The 22,489-nt window shown below is 39.2% G+C and overlaps 1 long non-coding RNA gene across 1 annotated transcript; it reads right to left on the bottom strand.

The window, feature by feature from the left end:
• Positions 1-9,624: 9,624 nt before the first annotated feature.
• On the bottom strand, positions 9,625-11,496 carry LOC122240092. Its single transcript, XR_006219418.1, has 2 exons — positions 11,411-11,496; positions 9,625-10,018 (listed from the first exon to the last, which is right to left on the bottom strand). It is a non-coding gene; the product is annotated as an uncharacterized LOC122240092 (long non-coding RNA).
• Positions 11,497-22,489: the final 10,993 nt, after the last annotated feature.

Genomic DNA, 22,489 nt, shown 5'->3' with positions numbered 1-22,489 from the left:
GTGGCTCAGTCAGTTAAACGTCTGACTTCAGCTCTGGTCATCATCTCGTGGTTTGTAAGTTCAAGCCCTGCATCAGGCTCTGTGCTGACAGCTCGGAGCCTGAAGCCTGCTTCAGATTCTGTGTCTCCCTCTCTCTCTGCCCCTCCTCTGCTTGCTCTCTCTCTCTCTGTCTCTCAAAAATAAATAAAACATAAAACAAAATTTAATTCCAAAATATCATTATAGCATAGAATTTTTTCCTAGAATATTTGTAAAACATAATGGAAAAGTTAAAGGGCTTCTTAGACCTTTAAGAATGTCTAGATACTAAGTTATAGACACTCTAAAAATTATTGACATTAATTTTGTCACATAACTGACCTATGTTACAATACATCATTACTGAACAAGCATTAATCATAAATTTACTTGAATCTGCAAAACCAAAGTATTTATTATTTCCCGAGAGTTTCTCTGCAAGATTTAACAACAAGAAAAGAAAAATCTTGGTACACATGGCTGGCTCAGTCAGAGCATGCAACTCTTGATCTTGAGGTTGTGAATTTGAACCCCACACTGGGTGCAGAGATTACTCAAAACTAAAATCTTTAAAAAAAGAAAAGAAAAGAACAATCTTATTTTGATATGAGTGTGGGTGGTTATCTGGGTTCACACAAGAGCTGTGTTTTCCTAAGACTGATGTTTCATAGACGTCAACCCACATATGTGCCTTTGTAAAACATACACACAAGCACGTGCACTGAATTTTGGGTGCCCATAGAGAAGTCTGAAATCTTGAACATCAGTTTCATACCCACAAACACCTGGATCTCCTGAAGTTCATAAAAAATGCAATTGAGGCCCTATGGAGAGCCTGGGTGGCTTGGGCTCAGGTTGCGATATCACTACTCGTGAGTTCAAGCCACACGTTGGGCTCTGTGCTGACAGCTCAGAGCTTAAAGCCTACTTCTAACTCTGTGTCTCCCTCTCTCTACCCCTTTCCCACTCACATTCTGTCTCTTTCTCTCAAAAATAAATAAATGTTAAAAGAAATTTAGAAAAAAATGTATTGAGGCCCATTATCTTTCACTTCTTTATAGTTGTTGCCATGAAAAAGATAATCAAGATCATAGACCCACATCCATATGGCCATACTCACAGCTGGCTCAACCAATGTAGTACCCTATGGCCTCAGAGCCGTCACTCTAGAAATGTGCAGAATAAGATAAAGTACCATAAAAATGTATGTTTCTAGAAGGGGTCCAAATCCCCTCACTTCCCTACTAAAGAAATACAATATTTAATAACTCAGGAGCCTTGAAAATAATATCACTTGAAGTATTAAAAAAAGAATTAAAATGGGAACCAGGAAGTGTGGGTTTTAGTCAAGTCTTCCACCATTAAATCTGTTATCTCTTTTGATGAGTTCATTAACCTCTACATCTTCAGGGACCCAATGTGTTTTTGTAAACTTTAGGAGACCCAGGCATTTGCAGGTATAAAATTGATATTCCAAATTTCATGACTTCTCCATGGGCACCTATGTTTCACTGCATGTACTTATGTGTATTTTTACTACAGCACAGAATGTCTTCATGTGGAAAATAACAATATTGGACACACACAAAAATAAGTCTATTTAATCCCTAAAGTTTTATCATGCTAAATAATTTATATCAAGTGGTAATGAATGCAAATTTTATTCATTTTGTGTCTTCATACTTTTTATAGAGAGATAAATGTGGTGAAGATTTAACTCATTTATTTGTTTCTGGGTGTTCAAGACAAATGTGTTTTATATTTTTGAGTAAGCAAAAATTTCCTCCTGCTCTCTTATGATTGTAAAAACAATACAGCGGGCAAGATGTGTGAAATTGCATATCTGCAGAATAAAGAATGCTTGCTGCATATTTTTCTATAGGAATGCATTCATTCCACTTGGAAAATACACCTTTAATTACATGCTGGTAAGAGCTAGAGAGCTAGAACATCTGAAAATTACACAGTAGATAATCATAGGTTTTCTTTTTCTGCTTTTTTTCTTCTTCTAATTTTATTTTACTGTATTTACTCAACAGCCTTTATCTGGGAAATGCAAGCTTAGATCTTTTCCATATAGAAAAAGACCACATGGGGCACCTGGGTGGGTTAGTTGGTTAAGCATCCAACTTCGGCTCAGGTCATGATCTCATGGCTCCTGAGTTTGAGCCCCGTGTTGGGCTCTGTGCTGACAGTTCAGAGCCTGGAGCCTGCTTCAGATTCTGTCTCTCTCTCGGCCTCTCCGCTGCTCATGCTGTCTCTCTCTCAAAAATAAATAAATACTAAAAAAGAAAGGAAGGAAGGAAGGAAGGAAGGAAGGAAGGAAGGAAGGAAGGAAGGAAGGAAGAAAAGGACCACGAAGTGGTTAGGATGGCATTACAAGTCTTTCTAGAATTCAGCATCAGCCTCTGAGTTCCGTGCTATAATGATATATATTTCAATTTAACCACCCAGTCACAATTATGATAATTGACAGAATCAATGCTATTGGGTCAGACACTCCTTCTGAAATGTCATAAGGGGAAATGAAGTACATCTTACAGTGGAGCCTGCCACCAATCAAGCTTTAGAATCAAAAATCAGAAAAACCTGCAATAAATAGACTCAGAAGTAGGCAGAGGCTCCTGGTCTTTTTTTTCCTCTAGCAAAATAAAGGAACAAGAAAGCAAGTAAAAGCTTGGCACAGACTGTGTCTACACCACTCCATAGAAAGTAAATTATTAGGTTAACTATTGAACAACGGGTTCAACAAGCCCTCCTCCCCCCATGTAGTTAGTGACTTAACCAGTACATTGTGACCTCATGTTGCCTCTCCTGTTACAATTCAGTGTCTTTGGCTTCATGTTAACCCTGTATTCTCAATTTATGCAGCACATCACAGAGAATTATGGAAACCCCATTGGCTTTGCTAAAGTGATATGTTGAGAGTTATTTCCAGTTGAGGGAACAAATAACAAGGAAAAAGAAAGTGATGGAAATAAATAACAGGTGGAGAGGTGTTATGAAGGTATGCAGTTCCTTTAAAATATTATGGACATACATATCTCTCTAATCCCTATTTCTCACCCTATTAAAAAAGATATCAAAATCTGAACTGAGACCATAAAAGCAATATTAAAATGTTAAGATTTAGGGAATAGGTACCTAATTAAAAATAGAAGAAGGCCATGGTGTGTGTGTGTAGTGGGGGAGGGTATAAGTGAAGGTAGCTTGTAAATTAGAAAACAGGCATCTGTTTAAAAGTTTATTTTACTTTCCAGTAAATAAAATGAAAACAATATGTCAGCACTTACTTTTATGTACTTTCTATTCCCGACAGGAAATTTGACTCACTCAAACACTTAGAACCAATTACACATACGTGGATAGAAGTGTGAATCTATTTGGATAGCTTTAGCTGCAAGTTTTAAACACTGTGAGGGTGCATGGAAGACCTACAAACAAACTCATCATAGAGATGTCCTTGAAAGGAGAAACCTTTGTCCCTGTATTTTCAGGCCAAATAAGCTCAAGCATATACCTGTTCTCTAAGTACACATTTTCAAGTGAGGTAAATCAAAAGTGGACATAAAGTCTCCTTACATCCCTGTTTTTCAAAATAGCACCATCACTCATGAGATAAACTAAGTGGCTCTAAATTTACTTCATGAAATTCATCTCTCTAAAGAATAAAGTTCTTGTGCTTGCATTAATACAGCCAATGTAAGTAAGTTTTATGCTAGTGGGGAATAAAGAAATAATTCACAGTCTGAGTCTGAGTTTAGAAAAAAATGTATTTTTATTTATTCTGCATTGACAAGTGGAATCAACCAATGTGAAGAATTGTGTCCCTTCAAAGAAGAGTGTCCCTTCAGAAATACTCTATGAAATTGTGCTCATATGTTAATGTAATTTATAGTCTGAAAAATAAAAGGTGCTTAAAAAAAACTCAAAAGAATGATGTAGTTCCTTGTCAGTCAACTCTAAAATATTTAAATAGTTTTTGGGGTGCCTGGGTGGCTCAGTTGGTTAAGCATACGACTTTAGCTGGGGTCATGATCTCAACGGTTCGTGGTTTCGAGCCCCGTGTCCGGCTCTGTGCTGACAGCTCAGAGCCTGGAGCCTGTTTGGGATTCTGTGTCTCCCTCTCACTCTCTCTGCCCCTCTCCTGTTCATGCTCTCTCTCTCTCTCTCTCTCTCTCAAAAATAAATAAACATTAAAAAAATTAGTTTTCACTGCCTTCAGAAATGGAAGAGTTTCTTAGTTGCTGTCTAAATTTATAAAAATCCTAAGCTCATTCCAGTATTCCAGCCACTTAAAGCCATGAATTCACATTTTTCTTTTGCCAAGTCAGGACACCAAATGGAAATAAACAAATGTACATATTCTTCACAATCATACGAAGGGAGTATCTCCTAACTCATCTCATTCTTCTCCCAAAGGGAATTTTTAACTTTAGTCATTACACTTTTAAAATGTAACTCTTCCTGACGGGAATATATCCCCCTAACCAGCTTGTTATCTTTTCAGGTGAGGTCAATGCCTCTGATGGAGATCCGTGAGTTTACTTTCCCAAGAGTAGACTAAAAGGCACATTTTCCACCCACATTGTTTTTCCTAACACTTGAGAACCATAAGAATTTTTCTTCTAACCCATCATTTATTCCTGTTAAAAAGGAGCACATTAGAACCGGTGTTTGTATTCATTTAAATGTGGACTTTTGAAAGGCCCTTTATCTACTCAAATGCTATGGAATCCATTGTGCTCCTTAATGGCTGAAAAAGCTCGGGCAGCTAGGATAGTTCTGTGTTCTTTCGTAGCTACTAGTTTCCAAATAACTTCAATTTGTTCTAAACGCTTCACGGACTTCAGGGTATGTGAAATTATAATTATACCATTTTGCATAAAACTAACATATATCAGATTTCGGAGGAAAGAGTGCTAGCATCACATTATAGTTTGGGTCTCAGGTACTTTATTTTCAATAACGGTGACAATATGAATACATCACTTTTAAAGAATATTTAATTCATGATGGATACTTCATTTTTCAAAAAGCTAATAATTAGGTCTTCAGAGACCTAAGAAATTTGGTGGATTCTGCTTAAATCAAATAACCAACGTGAAACGCTGGCATGTGATGGCAAGGATACGACTAGTTTCCAAATCTAGGGTTGACCAAACCCCCTGCTCTCTCAGCTGCACTTTTATCTCAACCATCTCTCCAGAGTGCTAGACTGGTAAGGGTGGTGGGCAGGAGGGGAACATAGATAAGGGGGAAGAACTGGGGGGTGGAAAGGAGCGGGGTGATGTGGAGTGTAATGGAGTGGAACAGACACCGTGCCCACTATCCCTCCCAGTCCAACAGTGTTTTGTCTGCCTCTCCTTCCTCCCAAGCTGACAACCCCAGATAACTGCTCAAATGTCATGTGAAGTGGTAGGCTCAGCCTTTGGGCTCAGAATCCCGTATAACTTGCACACCAAAGGAGTACTTAAAAAAATCCTTATGACATAAAAACATCGTACAATAGTAGAATGTCTCCTCAATGCACAAGAGTATGCAAACAAGCAGATGGCTCGTTTAGGCATGCAGAAATCTGACACACTAAAATCTGAAGCCATAAACATTGGGAAAGCACAACACAGAGAGGGTTAGGTGGCAAACAGAATCAATGGATTTATTCCCACTTTCTCTCGCGCTGCCCCCCTGCCCTTGGACACAACCAGTTGTGTGTCTCTTGATTTACCATTGTCCTCTATGTTCAAAACGCTGCGGCTGACGGTGACAGTGTTGTTTTGCGTGTGTGCAAGTGTGGCCACAGGAGGGCTGCGCGCCCAGCAGTTCTCGCTGTTGGCAGACGCGGGGAGGCAGCCCTTTGGTTTATGGCTGCGGCAGCAATTTTCACAGCCTGTTACTGTTATGGCTTTGGGCTCTTCACCTTGTATGCTACCTGACACCTTGACTCCAAACAAGTGACCTACTTTTCACGTCATGATCTGCTGTTGCTGTTTCCTGGCGTTTCATAGCCAGGCTGCCTGATTTGAAAACGTACCTCTGTGTATCCTTATAACACCTCTCCTGTGTCTTCAGCAGTTTGCTCTGCTTCGGTTCCTCAGACAGCTGATACTTGGGTGTTCTATTGTCAGAAGGGAGAAAGACTTCCCTGACTCCCCAAATGTCTCTCACAACGAGTCATAAGACTTAAAGTCATTCATTGGTAAGGCACCTGACGATTTCAGAGTTAGTGTTAAAGGTCACCATAAATGATATATGGAAAGAGTAACCAATAATATGATAGTCACTATTAATTTCACATATTCTAGGAGCTAGCCACTGTATGGAATTACTGGTAAAGCCCAAAAACTCCTGCAAGGAGTTTTGACTGCCCCATTTTACAGATGAGGAAACTGAGACTTCCAGAAAGGCTAAATAAAATTTTCCAGGATGATATATAGCAAGTGACAGGGCAAGATTCAAACCTAGAAATGTTTTGACCTCAAAGCCCAAGGTTGCATGCTGTATGTTGATAATACAGCCAAGCGGCCTTGGTCAGTCATTCACACCTAGCACAGGAGCTGAGGTACTCGATAAATGTTTGATGAGCCCATGAATGAGCACCTTGCTGTGAATTCGTTTACTAGCTTGGCTTCCAGTTACCTGGCAGGTATGCTGAACAAGTGAGAGCCTGGACAAGTTACCTGTGGTAAGCAGAAGAAAAGGTACAGTCCAGAGCCGAGGCCTCAGCACCAGTGGGCTAGGGCAGGACACCATCCAGAGAAGCCAGGGAAAAATCACAAAATGACTAGAATGTCAGAAGGACGGCAAGGAGGAGAATAGAAAGAAGCCATCTGGCAAAGGTAAGGAAGTACCAACAACAGTTCTGAGCTAATATGGTTGCTCAAAGATGACTCCACTGCTGTCATCCTTTCTTTCCTCCTTTACCGGCTCACAGTCAGCATCGCACAGTGAGGCAGTCATGGGAGTGAGATTATGACCTGGAGCGTTTCCCACTGGGAAATACAGCCTCCCATGTACACACCTAGACTAGATTCTTAAAAGTACAATTTACCTCACTTGGAGCTGTATTTTTCTCATTAGCATTACCTATTATCTCAAATGTATTTCTACTCCAGACTTGAACTGTAGAACAGAAAGATCTGTATCCTTTTGAACACTTATTCCAGCTCCATTATAAACATTATCTGAGATGTGCTACAACAAAAAAGAATATGCCTGAGAATCCACGGGGGATCTCTCCCCACTGTTCCACTTTACTGTTAATGAGCTATAGTTGCAAGAAAAATATCACGGCACTGACCATGGTGGTGGGAGGAAGGAAGCAAAGGAAGAAAGGAAGGAAGGAAGGGACAGAGAGAGACAGGGAGGAAGAGTAATCTTTAAAAACAAACAGAATCAAAGTTAAAGTGGATGGGACTTTACCATGTCCACAGCCAGGGAAAGTGAGCTGTGATTTAACAGGCCTGTGCTTTCGTTCTGTGAAAGATGGTTCAGGAAGAAGCAATAGCCAGTGAGTAAGGGCCTTGAAATAAGCTTCTTTCAAAGGAAGTGAAACCAGCCCTGACAAGAGAAATGGAATAATAAGACCCACTCGGCTGGCCACGCCATGGGGCTAGAGTGTGAAGACATAAGCTGTGATGTTATTTCAGAGAAAGGAAAAAGAGAGAGATCAGGATGTGAAAGTTAAGAAGGAAAACCAGTTCAGAAAACCTGAATGAATCAGGTCCCGCCATCATTGGGAGGCTGGCAAGGGTATTACTATGAGGGCAGCTGGGATGTGCCCACTGAGTTTGTGAGCCGGGGGACTCCAAGCAGAAGAATTCTATAGTGAGGCCAAATGGAATTGGATCTGGGATCCACAGTGACAAACTCAACTTTTTCTTTCTTTTTTTTTAATTGATTAATTTATTTTGAGAGAGAGAGAGAGAGGGAGGGAGAGAGAGAAAGCATTCAGGGGAGGGGCAGAGAGAAAGGGAGACCGAGAGAATATCAAGTGTACCCACACTGTCAGTGCAGAGCCCAATGCTGGGCTTGAACTCACTAATTGCGAGATTATGACTTGAGTGGAAACCAAGAGTAGGATGCTTAATGGACTGAGCCGCCCAGGCACTCCAGACTCAACTTTTTCTTAATGAGAGAGCCAGGTGTAGTCATAGGATCAAAGTTAACTGGTTTAATAAGATCGATCAGAAATGCCAAGTACAAGGGCTAGTGATGACTGGGAGGGAAAAACGAAAAGTACATGGAAGAATCTGAGTAATGCTGACACCTTGCCAACCTAACCGTTGTGTCGCACAAAAGTGACACACTTTTGCCATTTCTCTCACTGGTATACCTTCACTTTCCACTTACTGTAATAGATCCAGGGTGCACATGACTGGTATTAAAATGTGCTGTGCTGCAGTGAGTAAAAAGAAAGAACACGTGGGACAAGTCCACATGCCTCTGAGGATTCCACGGTCCCATTCCACTCAATTGTCCCACAAGGGCCATTTTCCATTGACAACAGGTCAAACATAACTGACAGGAAACACTGACGAGAAATTGTTCCAAGGGTTTTCTCTTTTAGAAGCTGTCTGTGAGAACTCATCTAAGAGAGACAGTTAAAACAATGTCTGGTGAAAGGCTGGAGGTAATAAAGGACGAGGTACAAACCAGGATCGTAAGATTACATCCTAGATTCACAGAGAGAATATTGAGGAGACTCCTAAATACGGTTTTTTTTAATATGGTGAAGACTTTTTGAATTCCTGTATAACATTGGGTTGAGTCAACATTTAGGAAAATGTTGACATTCAAAAACTATGCCTCTTGAGCCAAACCATAAGAGACTCTTAAAAACTGAGAATAAACTGAGGGTTGATGAGGGGTGGGAGGGAGGGGAAAGTGGGTGATGGGCATTGAGGAGAGCACCTGTTGGGATGAGCCCTGGGTGTTGTATGGAAACCAATTTGACAGTAAATTTCATAAAAAAATATGCCTCTTAAAATGTTTCAATTACTGTAGAAGTGAATCTCACTAAGGCTTAAAAATGTTTGTTTTTTTTTTAAAGAATGGAAAAACATTTTGAAAGACTGACAGTATTTCTAAATCTGATAAAGAATGCATGTTTATCTGCTTTTCTACAAAGGAATATTTTTAGATCTAGGCTGATTTCCTTCTCTTATTTAGCAAAGTTATAGGAAAACTTTGCCCCTGTCTATCTTGTTATGCATAGGGAATGTACAGTATCAACTAACTGTAATTTCACCTTTTTAAAAAATGTTTTTAAGTTTATTTATTTTGAGAGAGAGAAAGAGAGAGACAATCCCAAGTAGGCTCCACCCTGTGAGTGTGAGCCTGAGGTGGAGCTCAAACTCACAAACCGTGAGATCATGACCTGAGCTGAAACCAAGAGACAGATGCTTAACCGACTGAACCACCCAGGCGCCCCTGTGATTTCACCTTTAAAACTACATGTGTCCAAATTCTCAGTAACTGCTCCCCAAAATTCAAGAGCTAAATGAACATGGAGAACACAACATCTCTTATTTTACAAACCTGCTATCCAAGCATTCTCTCTACGAACTAAAGAACTGTGTAATAAGGAGTATTTACACAGAACAGTTGTGGTGAAGTAAAATGTCTCTCCTATGACATATATTTGGCTGCTAGTAACAGAGACTGGAAATAATGGTGGCTTAAATAGGACGGAAGTTATTTTTCTTGCCTGTAAAGGAAGTCTGGAGGTGGGCATGCCAAGTCTGGTATAGGAGAGCCACAACCAATGCAGACCACGGTTCCTTTCTTTCTTTTCCACTACCCTAATTTGTGTCTTTCATCATCAAGGTTGTCTGAGGTCCAAGCAGCAGCTGGAAGTCCAGCCATCATATCTTCATTCTAACAGGAAACAGGAGGGTCCTCACCGGCTCTCCAGCATGGTTTAAGGAGTCTTTCAGAAGACTTGCCCAACAGCTTTTCCATCTCATTGGCTAGAACTTAATCACATGGCCACATCTAGCTGAAAGGGAGGTAGAAATGCAAATTTTTATCTGGGTGCCTTGCCACATCAAATGAAATCTGTTTTCTTGTTAAGAAATAAGAATATTGTGTAGCGCCTGTCAGTCTCACCAAAAGCATTATTAAGAACTAAAAATATATATTATCCAATATAATTATTTAATGACTTTTCAACAGTCCCTTTTCTGGGATTCATTGTACTGTACAATGCTCCCATCATTAACATACAAAATGTAGGAGTTAACCCCCTAATTAGCATATCCTTATATAAAATTCACCACCTTAATCTTGCCTACCCTAAAAAACAGAATAGATACATTGAAGAAAAGTTTATTTATTTACTGTGTGTGTGTGTGTGTGTGTGTGAGAGAGAGAGAGAGAGAGAGGAGAAAGAGAGAGAGAGAGAATGAGTGGGCAGGGGCAGAGAGAGAGGAAGAGAGAATCTCAAGTAAGCTCCATGCTTTCAGCATGGAGCCTGACTTGGGTCTCGAATCCACCAACCATGAAATCATGACCCAAGCTGAAGTCCAGAGTAGGACACTTAACCAAATGAGCAACCTGGGTGCCCCCATTGAAGCTTTAATATAAAGTCTTTGTTATGACTTTGTTAGTACTTAGTAAAAGGTTAATTTATTTTGGATCCAAACCATGAGACTATAGTTTCCAGGCATCTCCAAAGAGTAGTTTAGGGTGAGGGTGAAGGGATTTTAACTTTTCCATAATCTCGCTTAGCTCCAGCTGCCTCCCTCCAAATTACTCAATATGGTTTTCTAAAATTTATTTCTCTCTCTCTCTCTCTCTCTCTCTCTCTCTCTCTCTCTCACACACACACACACACACACACAAAGCACAAAAAAACCCTGTTGTGTAAGCTCAACTTCACAATCCCCTTCACTCTGCTTTCTCACAAAATTTCAGATTCTAGTCCTAATTCCTCTAACACAGAAACACTAGAGTAGCCTCTGTTGTGATGACAAAAGTACCTAAAAGACATAGAAGATTGTACCCCATTGCAGACTCAGTATTAGGCTTTTCTGTGCACGCTGTATCTTTTTAGGTGTTAATTAGTATCACGAAAAGACAGAAAAAAGGAAAGAGAGAGAGTACTCTATTTTCAAAATGGTTTGATAATATTCCCATTAGCCATTTAAACCATCCTACCCACATGAAGACCTTAGAGATCATGACAATGAGGTTCAAGATTTTGTTGCTAAGGCATTTCTCCAAAGCAGGGTGAAAATCCCACTATAAATAGTACATTAAAAAGCTGGTTGCTTTGTGCTTTCCTGCACTTTTATTCCAATATGCCTCTTTATCATTATCAACAACTCTTATGAACCAAAGTGTTCCCTGTTTCTTCCATTAGAAAGTGCACATCACTTATTAAGATTACCTCCGTCTAGATTTCACTCAGGAGAGAGTAATAAAGAGATATTATTTGCTTGAACTGATCTTTAAACCCAAACTCTTTGTTCTGTTTCTTCGGTGACTCATTCAAGCATCACAGAGCCTGAGTGGAATGAAAGAATCTTCTGTGATACATTCTATTGTGTTAAAAATTTTAGCAACCTTGCCAGGTGTTTATTACAGATTGTTGGGGATTATAATTACATTCATATAAAAGCTGCTGAATGCTTGATATTTATGACCAAGAGTTATTTTTCCTATTTGATTATTTATAACTCTAAGAAGATGTTAAATAAGACATAGCAGTTAACAGTGACATTGTGGCTTTATGAACCTATATAAGAAATCAAACGTAGACCATTGCTATTGATGTTTGGAAATTCAGTCTAACTTTATTAGCTCTGTTTTTAATGACATATTATTTTGAAACATACATTGTTTCAGACTTAATTCTAATGAACAGATATGAAGCCTAATATCCAGTGAGCACCTAATACATGTTAAAAGGTTTATAAAATCATATCACAATATCTCACTTGATTTTCATGACAATGTGAAACATTGGTATTGGTATAAGAGAAAATTGTGGCTCAGGGAGGTTAAAAAATTTTTGTTCATGGTCACAGAGCTTCTGTGAGGCTTTTTCTCCTATAATAGATTTTTTTTTTTTAATGTAGGAAAGCACAAAGCAAATAGTATGGCTCTTTATTCTATAATTATCTAACAAAGTAAAATGAAATGATTTACTCTCATTGATTTAAACAGCGATTTTACATAAAATCGCAATTCTGAGTTCATTTGAAAATCAGAAGATATACCCTGAGCCCAAATTCCCAAAGAGCATTTATCAGCTTGGAGTTGAGTAATTCCCTTTAGATGGAGCCTGTGCTCTCTCTGGGTGCTGCAGTCTCCATCTGTCAGCTTCATTCATTTACGTTATCTAACTGCCCTCTGAATATGTTTCAGCCAGTGACTTCTAACTTAGGTTCTAAGCACTAGTTCCACCAAATTGTAAAAAGCAGGAATTCTAAATCTGCTTTCCAAACCCAAGATCCATCTCCCCTCTGATGGTCATTGTCTTTCATCCATGGGGCAGTACGTACTGGATAAACTGTCCAGTCTGGTCAAGGATGATTTACAATGTGAGCCCATATGGTAAATCATATGCTCTCCTAGGAATTTGGAAGTTGCATTTACAAACAACTATTTAATTTCTGCATGTGGCTAGAATTGTGACTGTCAATTTGGGAAGTGTAGAGTGGCCACATTCTGCCATTGGACTGCACAAGTAGCAAGATCCCATTTGGAGAGGGAGAGAGAAAGAGGGATACACAGATAAAGCCAGGCCCTTAAGATTTGTGAGATTCTCCTGTAATCTTATAATAAATCCTGTTACTTGCATACGTTGTCTTAAAATGGTTTCTGCCTCTTACAAACACTTGTTCTAGCCTTGAAACTTGCTGACTTCCCCTCTCTATTGACTCAATTTCCAAATATCTGAGAGTTAAAAAATAAAAGCTGATAACATTTCATTCAGCCTGTCAGATGGGATTCTGTTGTGCTGAAATAAGTCTATATATTCATTGAAAACTGTAAACCATCATACAAATTATATTTTTATGACAGCTCTGACAAATGTTTAATACAAAGAGACAGAACAGATGAGGAAAAGTGGGAAAATACTCATGATCAGAGCAGAGGACTCATACATACAAATAATAGGAAATAAGAATATATAAGTTGGTAGGATCAACAGTAAGGTGCCACTGTAAAATCAGCTAATTTTTAAAAATTTTTAAATTTATTTTTAAGAGAAACAGAGACAGAGTATAAGCAGGGGAGGGGCAGAGAGAGAGAGAAGGAGACACAGAATCTGAATCAGGCTCCAGGCTCGGAGCTGTCAGCACAGAGTCTGGTGCAAGGCTCGAACCCATGAACTGTATGATCATGACCTGAGCCAAAGTTGGACACTTAACCAAATGAATCACCCAGGCTCCCCTAAATCAGCTAATTTTTAAAGAAAGGAGTAAGGGTTAGAGGACACAATTTTAATAACTGTCTGAGCAGTCACTTCTAAAAACATAATTACTGTAAAAATAAAGTATTTTAAGAAAAATCTTACAATGCAGATTTTTCAAAAGAAATTCAGTTTAATTGCATAAAGAAATCAGAAGCGTTTCCAAACAGTAGTTTTACTGAGTGAATATATAATTTTAATTACAAAAGAATCATACAACTTGATAACTTAAAGAAATGTTCTTAGAAAACTGTTCATCACCCTATTTCATAGTTTCACACAGGACAAGTGACTTAGCAACATCAATTCTCATATGCAAAACAAAAATCATCAAGTCTTTTCAAATTCCAGAAATGTTTACAGAGCACTGGGATCATTATTATACCCCCAATTTTAAACACTTAATGCACTGAATGAATGATTAAATGAATTAATGAGTACTAAATACATGCAAGATGCAAAAAGAAGCAAGATAAAATCCCTGATATCAAGAACTACACAGTCTAATATGAAGCCTGGAATGAGCTTATGTACATCTGGGACCACAGGAAAGAATAAAGAGGTACTAGAATAGACACACAAAATGCTAAAGGCATTTGAAGAAACAAGACTTCATATATAATTGAGATTGAGGAAAAGTCTTCATGGAAGTTGCTATGGCTCCAAAGAATGGGTTCAATATTGAAAAGCAGAGACAGCAGAAAAAGATCTGGGTGTATAACTAGGAGACTGAGGAATTGTCTTCCAGATTAGGAAAATAACACGACAGAGACAATATAGTGTCATGTTTAGGGGTGATTGTGTCAGTTTTTCTGAAGCATGGGGCACAATTGGGAAAGGCATTGCAGAGTCTTGGGTGCCAAGCTGAGGAGCTTGTGATGTGAAATGTTGGGGTTTGGGAGTGAATGGTCAAGAAAATTCTTGAGACATCTTCAGTGCAAAAAGGGTGGTTTTATTAAAGCACAGAGACAGGACCTATGGGCAGAAAGAGCTACACTGGGGTTGTGAGGAGCAGTTGATTATATACTTTCAAGTTGGGAGGGGGTCAGGACAGCATAAATCTCTAAGGAATTTTGGAAGCAAGGTTTCCAGGACCTTGAGGAGCCTACTTATTGTTAGGAAAAAGGTCATTTACTACTGTCTAGTAAAACCTTAGTCAGGAGACCCTTCACATGTATATCAGGGGGCCATATGGTTGGAGGATTGTGGGGAATAAGCTTAGGCATTCCCTGAGCCTGCACTGATGGGTTAACAAGGCAAAAAGAATTACAAAGCCATAGGATGCTCACACCCAAGTTTGGGTAAGCAAGATTAGGTAAGTAAGTATAGGGAGGGCAGGGCAAAGGCCCCAGGATAGAGAGGGTGGGGCAAAGGCTCCAATACAAAGGTATATGAGGTAAAGAAGATTAGGTATTGAGGGCAAAAACATCCTCCAATTTAGTACCAGAGCAGAAAGCTGCTTTCACAGGAAGGAAGGACCAAATTAGGTAAATAAGCCAACAGGACTATAGCCTCTACAGGGTGAAGCTGTCCAGAGCAGAGCTAATTAGCAAAAGAAAGGTGCCTTGTTGACCCTGAGGTTGCCCTCTCTGTCTTATCCCCTAGGCTGGCTAAGATAAACAGACTGGACACCTGTCTGCCTGGCACCAGGATTTTGGTTTATATTGACCCAAATTCCTAATGCCCTATATCTTCAAAACCCCCTTTCCCTCATGCCCATGAGTTAATGTTCACAGATTCATTGTCTTTTTGTGCACGCCCATCATGTTTGTAAGCCTTCCGATCTTAATAAATATGGAGCAAGGGCCCTTATTCAGGGCTCTTGTCTTTTCCCGGACATTAGCCATCTCTTGCATTTTAATCCTGGGTCCACCTCTCTTGCTGTACAAGAGAGAACTTTAGACCCAGAGTCTATGACAGAGTATGATTGGTAACCTATATCTTGGGTGAAGTGGGTAGAGATAAAGGAAGTTTCCAAAGGGATTTTTTACAGGATCCCTGAGTTCAAGCCAATTTCAAGCTAAGGTTACCTTTTACCTCTAGCAAAGTATTAACATGGAGGTAGCTGAGCTCCTTGAGAAAGCTCACTCTGCCTGTCTCAAGTACTTGTCAATGGGTTGCAAATTGTAAGGAAGTTTAATTTTTTTCTTTTGCCTGTATTCTCCACAGCACTTGGACCATATTCTGTAGGTAGTGGGGGGAGGCTTTAATAGTCAGCATGCAGAAGATTGAACAGTCAGAAAAGGATTTCAAGAAATAAACGTCAGGGGTGCCTGGGTGGCTCAGTCAATTGAGCATCCGACTCTCAATTTTGGCTCAGGTCATGATGCCAGGCTCATGGGATCAAGCCCCACTTCAGGCTCGGCACTGGGCATGGAGCCTGCTTCAGATTCTCTCTCTCCCTCTCCCTTTGCCTGTCTGCCCTGCTCACACACTCTCTCTAAAATAAAACTTAAAAAATAAAAAAAAAATTAAAAAAGAGAGAGAAAGAAATGAACTTGACAATTGAGTATGGATTTGTCAATATGAGGCCAGAAGAGAAAATAATACAAGGTAAGGTAAAAAGAGTAGAACAAGACACAAAGAAGGAAACCTAAAGGAGGGTTTTGCTTTCAGAATTCAAACCAGTTGAATCTATAAGATTTAGAAAAACAAAAACAAAAACAAAAAACAGAGAGAAAGAAAGAAAGAAAGAAAGAAAAAGAAAGAAAAAAAGAGAAATTGAATGGGAGGATTTGAAATGGGCATAAGTAAGGGAAGTGGGTAAATGAAATAATTTATTTTATTGAACACTAATTGTGTACTCTGTTTAACACTTCATTGAATTCTGCTAAGTAATTGGGAAAGGTGATTTACCAAGTATAGATTGAATATAGAAGAACCGAGCCTCACAGTTCCAAGATCAAGCATTTTAATCATCATCTATGTTACTTTTACACCTGACACCAGAAATGTGGTTAATATAAGCAAGTCCTCCTAGGTCTGGAGGCAGTTATGCGGCAGATAAGAAGGGCCTGCTTTTAAGTAATGATATCATATCAAGAGACATTGAAGTCCAGAGGACAGCTAGTTTGCTAATTCATTTTTTACGTACGTTAGCAAAGTGAAGTAAAGAAGACATAGATGGAATTAAAGGTCATTTAGTCAGGATTCTCCAGAGAAACAGAACCAATGGAATGTGTGCATGGAGAGAGAAAGAGAGGTTGATTTTAAGAAATTAGCTTGGGCTTAAAAAAAAAAAAAATGAAAAAGAAAAAAGGGGGGGGGGCACCTGAATGGCTCAGTCAGTTAAACGTCTGACTTCAGCTCAGGTCATCATCTCACAGTTTGTGAGTTTGAGCCCCGTGTCGGGCTGCATGCTGACTGCTCAGAGCCTGGAGCCTGCTTTGGATTCTGTGTCTCCTCCTCTCTCTGTCCCTCCCATGCTCATGCTCTCTCTCTCTCTCTCTCTCTCTCTCAATAATAAATAAAATAGATAATGAATAAATAAATAAATAAATAAGAAATTAGCTTGGGCAATTGTGGAGACTTGGTGAGCTTGGTGAGTCATAATCTGATGTGGTAAACTGGCAGACTGGTGACTCAGGGAAGAGTAGTAATTCAAGTCCAAAGGCAGTCTGTTGGCAGAATTTCTTCTGGCTCTGAGGAAGTCAGTCTTTGTTCTAATAAGGTTCTCAATTAATTGGATGAGGCCCACCCACATTAAGGAGGGTAATCTGCTTTACTCAAAGTCTACCTATTTAAATGTTCATCTCATCCCCAAAACACTCTCACAGTAACATCCATAATGTTTGACAATAACACTCTGGGCACTGGGGCCCAGCCAAGTTAAGAGGAAAATCAGGGGTGCCTCAGTGGTTCAGCTGGTTAAGCATCTGGCTCTTGATTTTGAGTGAGGTCATGATCTCATGGTTCATGAGTTTGAGCCCCACATTTGGCTCTGTGCTTTCAGTGCAGAGCCTGCTTGGGATTCTCTCTCTCTCTCTCTCTCTCTCTCTCTCTGCCCCTCCCCTACGTGTGTGCGCGTGTGTGCGCGTGTGTGCACTCTCTCACTCTCTCTCTTTCTCTCAAAGTAAAGAAATAAACATTTAAGAAAAGACAGGAAATCAGTTTAATGCAGCATCAAAGAAAGAGAAGCAATGATCAGGAGTGTCAGAAGCCTCAGACATCTATAGTAGGTTGAATGGTAACTGCCCCCCCCCCCCCCGAAGATATGCCCACATCTTAATCCTGGAACCTATGGATATTACCTTATTTGGAAATGAAGAGATTAAGCAATGTGACCAAAGTGGCAGAGATTGGAGTGATTTGGTCACAAGTCAAGGAATGCAAACAGCTACCAGAAGCTAGAAGAGACAAGGCAAGATAGTTCCCTAAAGCCTCCAGAGGAATGGCAGCTGTTTTGGATTGTGGGCTCAGAACTGAGAGGAAATAAATTTCAGTTGTTTGAAGCTATCCAGTTTGTGCTAATTTGTTACAGTAGCCACAGGAACTAATAAAACATATGAGAATAAATATAATCGATTTTGCTATTAAGAAGGATGATGCTGGTCACATTCAAGAAAATAGTTTCAATAAAGTGATGTGAATAAAGCCACATGCAAAGGTTATAAGGCAGAGGTTCCCAAACTTTCCCAGTTTATAGGGCCTTTTTTATCTCAGTAATTTTTTTTGTAGGGTTCATAGGTCAAAAGAAATACTGAACAGTTGATTAAGTAGTCAGTTCCAAACAACTTACTCGGTATTTGTGTACTAGCAACTCAGTAGCTGTTTGAAAAATACATAAAAATTAAAAAATATTTGATTTTAGTTTTAAATAATCACAATCACTTACTAAGGGGATACATGCACCTATTACACATTACACAACTTCCTAAACTTTGGGATTAGATTTCACATCAACTACTGTCATTTTCTGTTCCTCATTGATTTCCAACCCATAGTTGCTTTATATCACGGCAATTGCTAAAAATCCAGCTTTTCAAAGATATGACATTATGGAAAGGAAGGTAGGGCTATCTAATGTTAAAGCTGAACTATCTCGAGCTAATACTTTGTGTGGTGTCAGAAAGACGTCAAACACTATTGTGTTTTCCTAAAAAAATTTACAGTACCCCCCAGGCATTCTCACTGTAGCTGGGGCACCTAGGCACACTTTAGAAACCATGGATTTAAGGAGTGAGAACTGAAAAAATGTATATAGAAAGTGGAGATGATATTTATATGACGTTTAGTAGAGGCTTAGGGAAGAAAAGCCAGAAGATATTCAGAATATTAGCAAAGCTATTCTAAAGTTATAGGAAGAAACAACAATAACAACAAAAGATGTATTAGACTACACCAAAGTTTAAAACTTCTGTGCATCAAAGGACACAACAGAATGAAAAAGGAGCCTACAGAATGGGAGAAAATGTTTGTAAATCATGTATCTGATAAGGGGTCAATACCTAGAATATATAAAGTACTCCTACAACTCAAAAACAAACAAAAACACAAACAACCTGATTCAAAAATGGCAAAGAACTTAGACATTTCTCAAAAAAATATATACAAATGACCAAGAAATATATGAAAAGATACTCAACATCACTAATTAATAGAGAAATGTAAATCAAGTCCACAATGAGATAGCACCTCACATCCTTTAAGATGACCACGATAAAAGCAAATCAAAACAGGAAATAGCAATTATTGGCAAGGATATGGAGAAACTGGGACCCTTGTGCACCATTGCTGGGAATGTAAAATGGTGTAGGCATTAGGGAAAACAGCACGGAGTTTCCTCAAAAACGTTAAAATAGAATTCCCACATAATCTAGCAATTCCACTTCTGGGTATATGCCCCAAAGAAGTGAAAGCAGGAACTCAAACAGATATTTGTACACCCATGTTCATAACAGTATTATTCATTATAGCCAAAAAGTAGCAGCAATGCAAATGCCCGCTGACAGATGAATGTATGGCATGTATATGTATACAATGAAATATCATCCAGCCTTAAAAAGGAAGGAAATTCTACATGCTACAACATGGATGGATCTTGAGGACATTACTCTAAGAGAAATAAGCCAGTCACAAAAAGAAAAATACTGTAGGATTTCATTTATATGTGATACTAAGAGTGGTCGAAATCACAGAGACAGACAGTGGAACATTGTTTGCCAAGGCATGGGTGCCGTGTTGGCACAGGCTGTTGTTTAATGGATACAGAGTTTCAAATTTGTAAGATAAAAAGAATTCTTGAGCTTGGTTGCAACACAAGGTAGTTGTGTTTAACACTACTAAACTGCATACTTAAAAATGGCTAAGATGGTAGATTTTATGTATTTGGCCACAATTTTTTTTTTTTAACTTAAGGCAAGAAGTCATGATTTGGATCAAATTAACTACAGGAACAGGATTTCTACCAGACTCTGTTTGCCTAGGTAGGTAAAATATATGCAGCATTAGCACTCCACATATTCAATAAACTATTTCTCCAAAATTAGTGCAACGCCAAACTTTAACCGAATCTGAAATAAACATCATACATAATAAATTAGTGAGATTTCAGTGTATACTGAATATCGACCAGAGATATTTTCAAAAACATCCTATGAAAGCATCAAAAATCCATTTTCTTTGCACACACATAAATATAGTAAAATAGAGGAAATTATTTAACTATATGTAGAAACACTGATGGGCACTAAAAGTGATCATTTTGGTCGTGCTTTTTATAGCTTAGCAAATATTTTCCCTTCTCAGATTCCCTGTTTTGCTCAGAGGAACTTTGCTGTTTTGAAAACAATGCACCCAAGGCCCTTGTAGCTTTTACATCAAACTACTGTACTGCCATAAAATAAGCACTTTCTAGTGCATTCCAGGGTGGTCCTACTCAACCTAACTGGACTTTTCTATTTTTTAGAGCTGACCATACCGTGGTCTTTTCTAAACATGAATATGGGAGAATTATTTTTTCTTATCAGTACTTTTGAGCAAAGCCAACATCCTTAGGCAATTTCCCCGAGTCACCAAGACATGAATCAGTCAAAAAATTGAAGATGAACTCTGCAATTTTCTCCGTGCTCAACAAAGCCGTCAAAAACTGGAAAATCAGAAAGAACTGTTATGTCAGGAAGAATTTGGTTAGAGTGAAACTCTCCCTACGTTTCTTAAATCCAAACAAGTTATAAAGCTCAAACTAAATTTTGCTTATTCCATAATATGAGGATCTGTTTGAGAAACAGAGCTTAGATAACAAGAACAGAACATAGCAACCTTGTTTGTTGTGATCCTGGCAAAGAAATAACTGCAAACCTGATAGTTAATGACTGATTAAAAAATACATTGTGTTTGAAGAGTGATTTTGTTAACTTGCACTTATATTATTGGCTGAAGAAAGTATTTGTTGATAAGCAGATTGTAATTTTGTATCAGATCAAGGCCCTAAAAACAAAATACCCAGTTCTCTACCTAAGGAACTATAATCTAGGAATGGTAGAAAAGCAGTACAAAAGAATTAAAATTACCTTTGAGAAGGAAATGTATGTTCATAACAGCAGAAGATGGAAAAGAATTTTTAATAATATCTGCTATCCGGCACTCTCAACAATAGCCAAATTATGGAAAGAGCCTAAATGTCCATCAACTGATGAATGGATAAAGAAATTGTGGTTTATATACACAATGGAATACTACGTGGCAATGAGAAAAAATGAAATACGGCCTTTTGTAGCAACGTGGATGGAACTGGAGAGTGTGATGCTAAGTGAAATAAGCCATACAGAGAAAGACAGATACCATATGGTTTCACTCTTATGTGGATCCTGAGAAACATAACAGAAACCCATGGGGGAGGGAAAAAAAAAAAAAAAAGAGGTTAGAGTGGGAGAGAGCCAAAGCATAAGAGACTGTTAAAAACTGAGAACAAACTGAGGGTTGATGGGGGGTGGGAGGGAGGGCAGGGTGGGTGATGGGTATTGAGGAGGGCACCTTTTGGGATGAGCACTGGGTGTTGTATGGAAACCAATTTGACAGTAAATTTCATATATTAAAAAATAAAAAATAAAAAAACAAAAAAAATAAAAAAATAAAAAAAAATAAAATAAAATAAAGTAAAAAAGAAACATAAAAAAAATAATATCTGCTATCTTACACATTTATCCAAATAAATCCTAAATAATTACTTCATTCAAGAATAAACGGCCAAGATAAAGCAGAGCGGTAATCATAGTTTGCTGTGATAAATTGACCACAAAGGAGTATTCAAGTCAGCTAATTTACTCCCTAAAGGGTGGCTCTTTTTGGAATGAAGAGAAAGCAATACTTAGTCTCTAAATGTACCCAACTGAAAAAATAAAAGTTAACAGTCTGAGATTAATTCAATTTAAAAGCATGGGAGATTTTTGGGGCGCCTGGGTGGCTCAGTAGGTTGAGCGTCCCACTTCGGCTCAGGTCATGATCTTGCGGTCTGTGAGCTCGAGCCCCACGTGGGGCTCTGTGCTGACAGCTCAGAGCCTGGAGCCTGCTTCGGATTCTGTGTCTCCCTCTCTCTGCTTCTCCACTGCTCACACGCTCTCTCTCTCTCAAAAATAAATAAAAATTAAAAGCATGGGAGATTTTGATAAGAGACCACCTATACATTAATACTCATTTTTAAAAACGGGGCAGTGCGTGACCCTTTATACTGTAGGAAGAATAAACAAAGAAAGATACCGTTCATATCTTTTTCAAATTGAAAATATACGATCAGTAAAATGATCATTCCCATTTTTGAGCATCTTTTTGCTGAACCAGCCAATGGTGGTGTCGGCAGTGCAGACATTAGAGGGCAAGGTCATCCTGCTGGCTCTTTGATGTTTCACCGCGACGGGGCCAGAGAAGCCGGCGGCAAGAGCCAGGGCAGAGACCCCCAGCGGAGAGCTGGAGGCGAGCGCCGGGCGAAGCGGACTCGCAGCCCGGCGGGCAGATGAGCGCGCGGGGAAAGGGGGCGGGGGGACGGCAGGGGCGCGCGAGGACGCGGTCGGCCTAGCGGGGCGGGGCGGCCGCGGGTCGCGGGCCGATGAC

The sequence above is a fragment of the Panthera tigris genome, chromosome B4 (genome assembly GCF_018350195.1).
Source record: "Panthera tigris isolate Pti1 chromosome B4, P.tigris_Pti1_mat1.1, whole genome shotgun sequence".
In the NCBI taxonomy this organism is placed as follows: Eukaryota; Metazoa; Chordata; class Mammalia; order Carnivora; family Felidae; genus Panthera; species Panthera tigris.
This window is presented reverse-complemented; position numbering and strand designations above follow the sequence as displayed.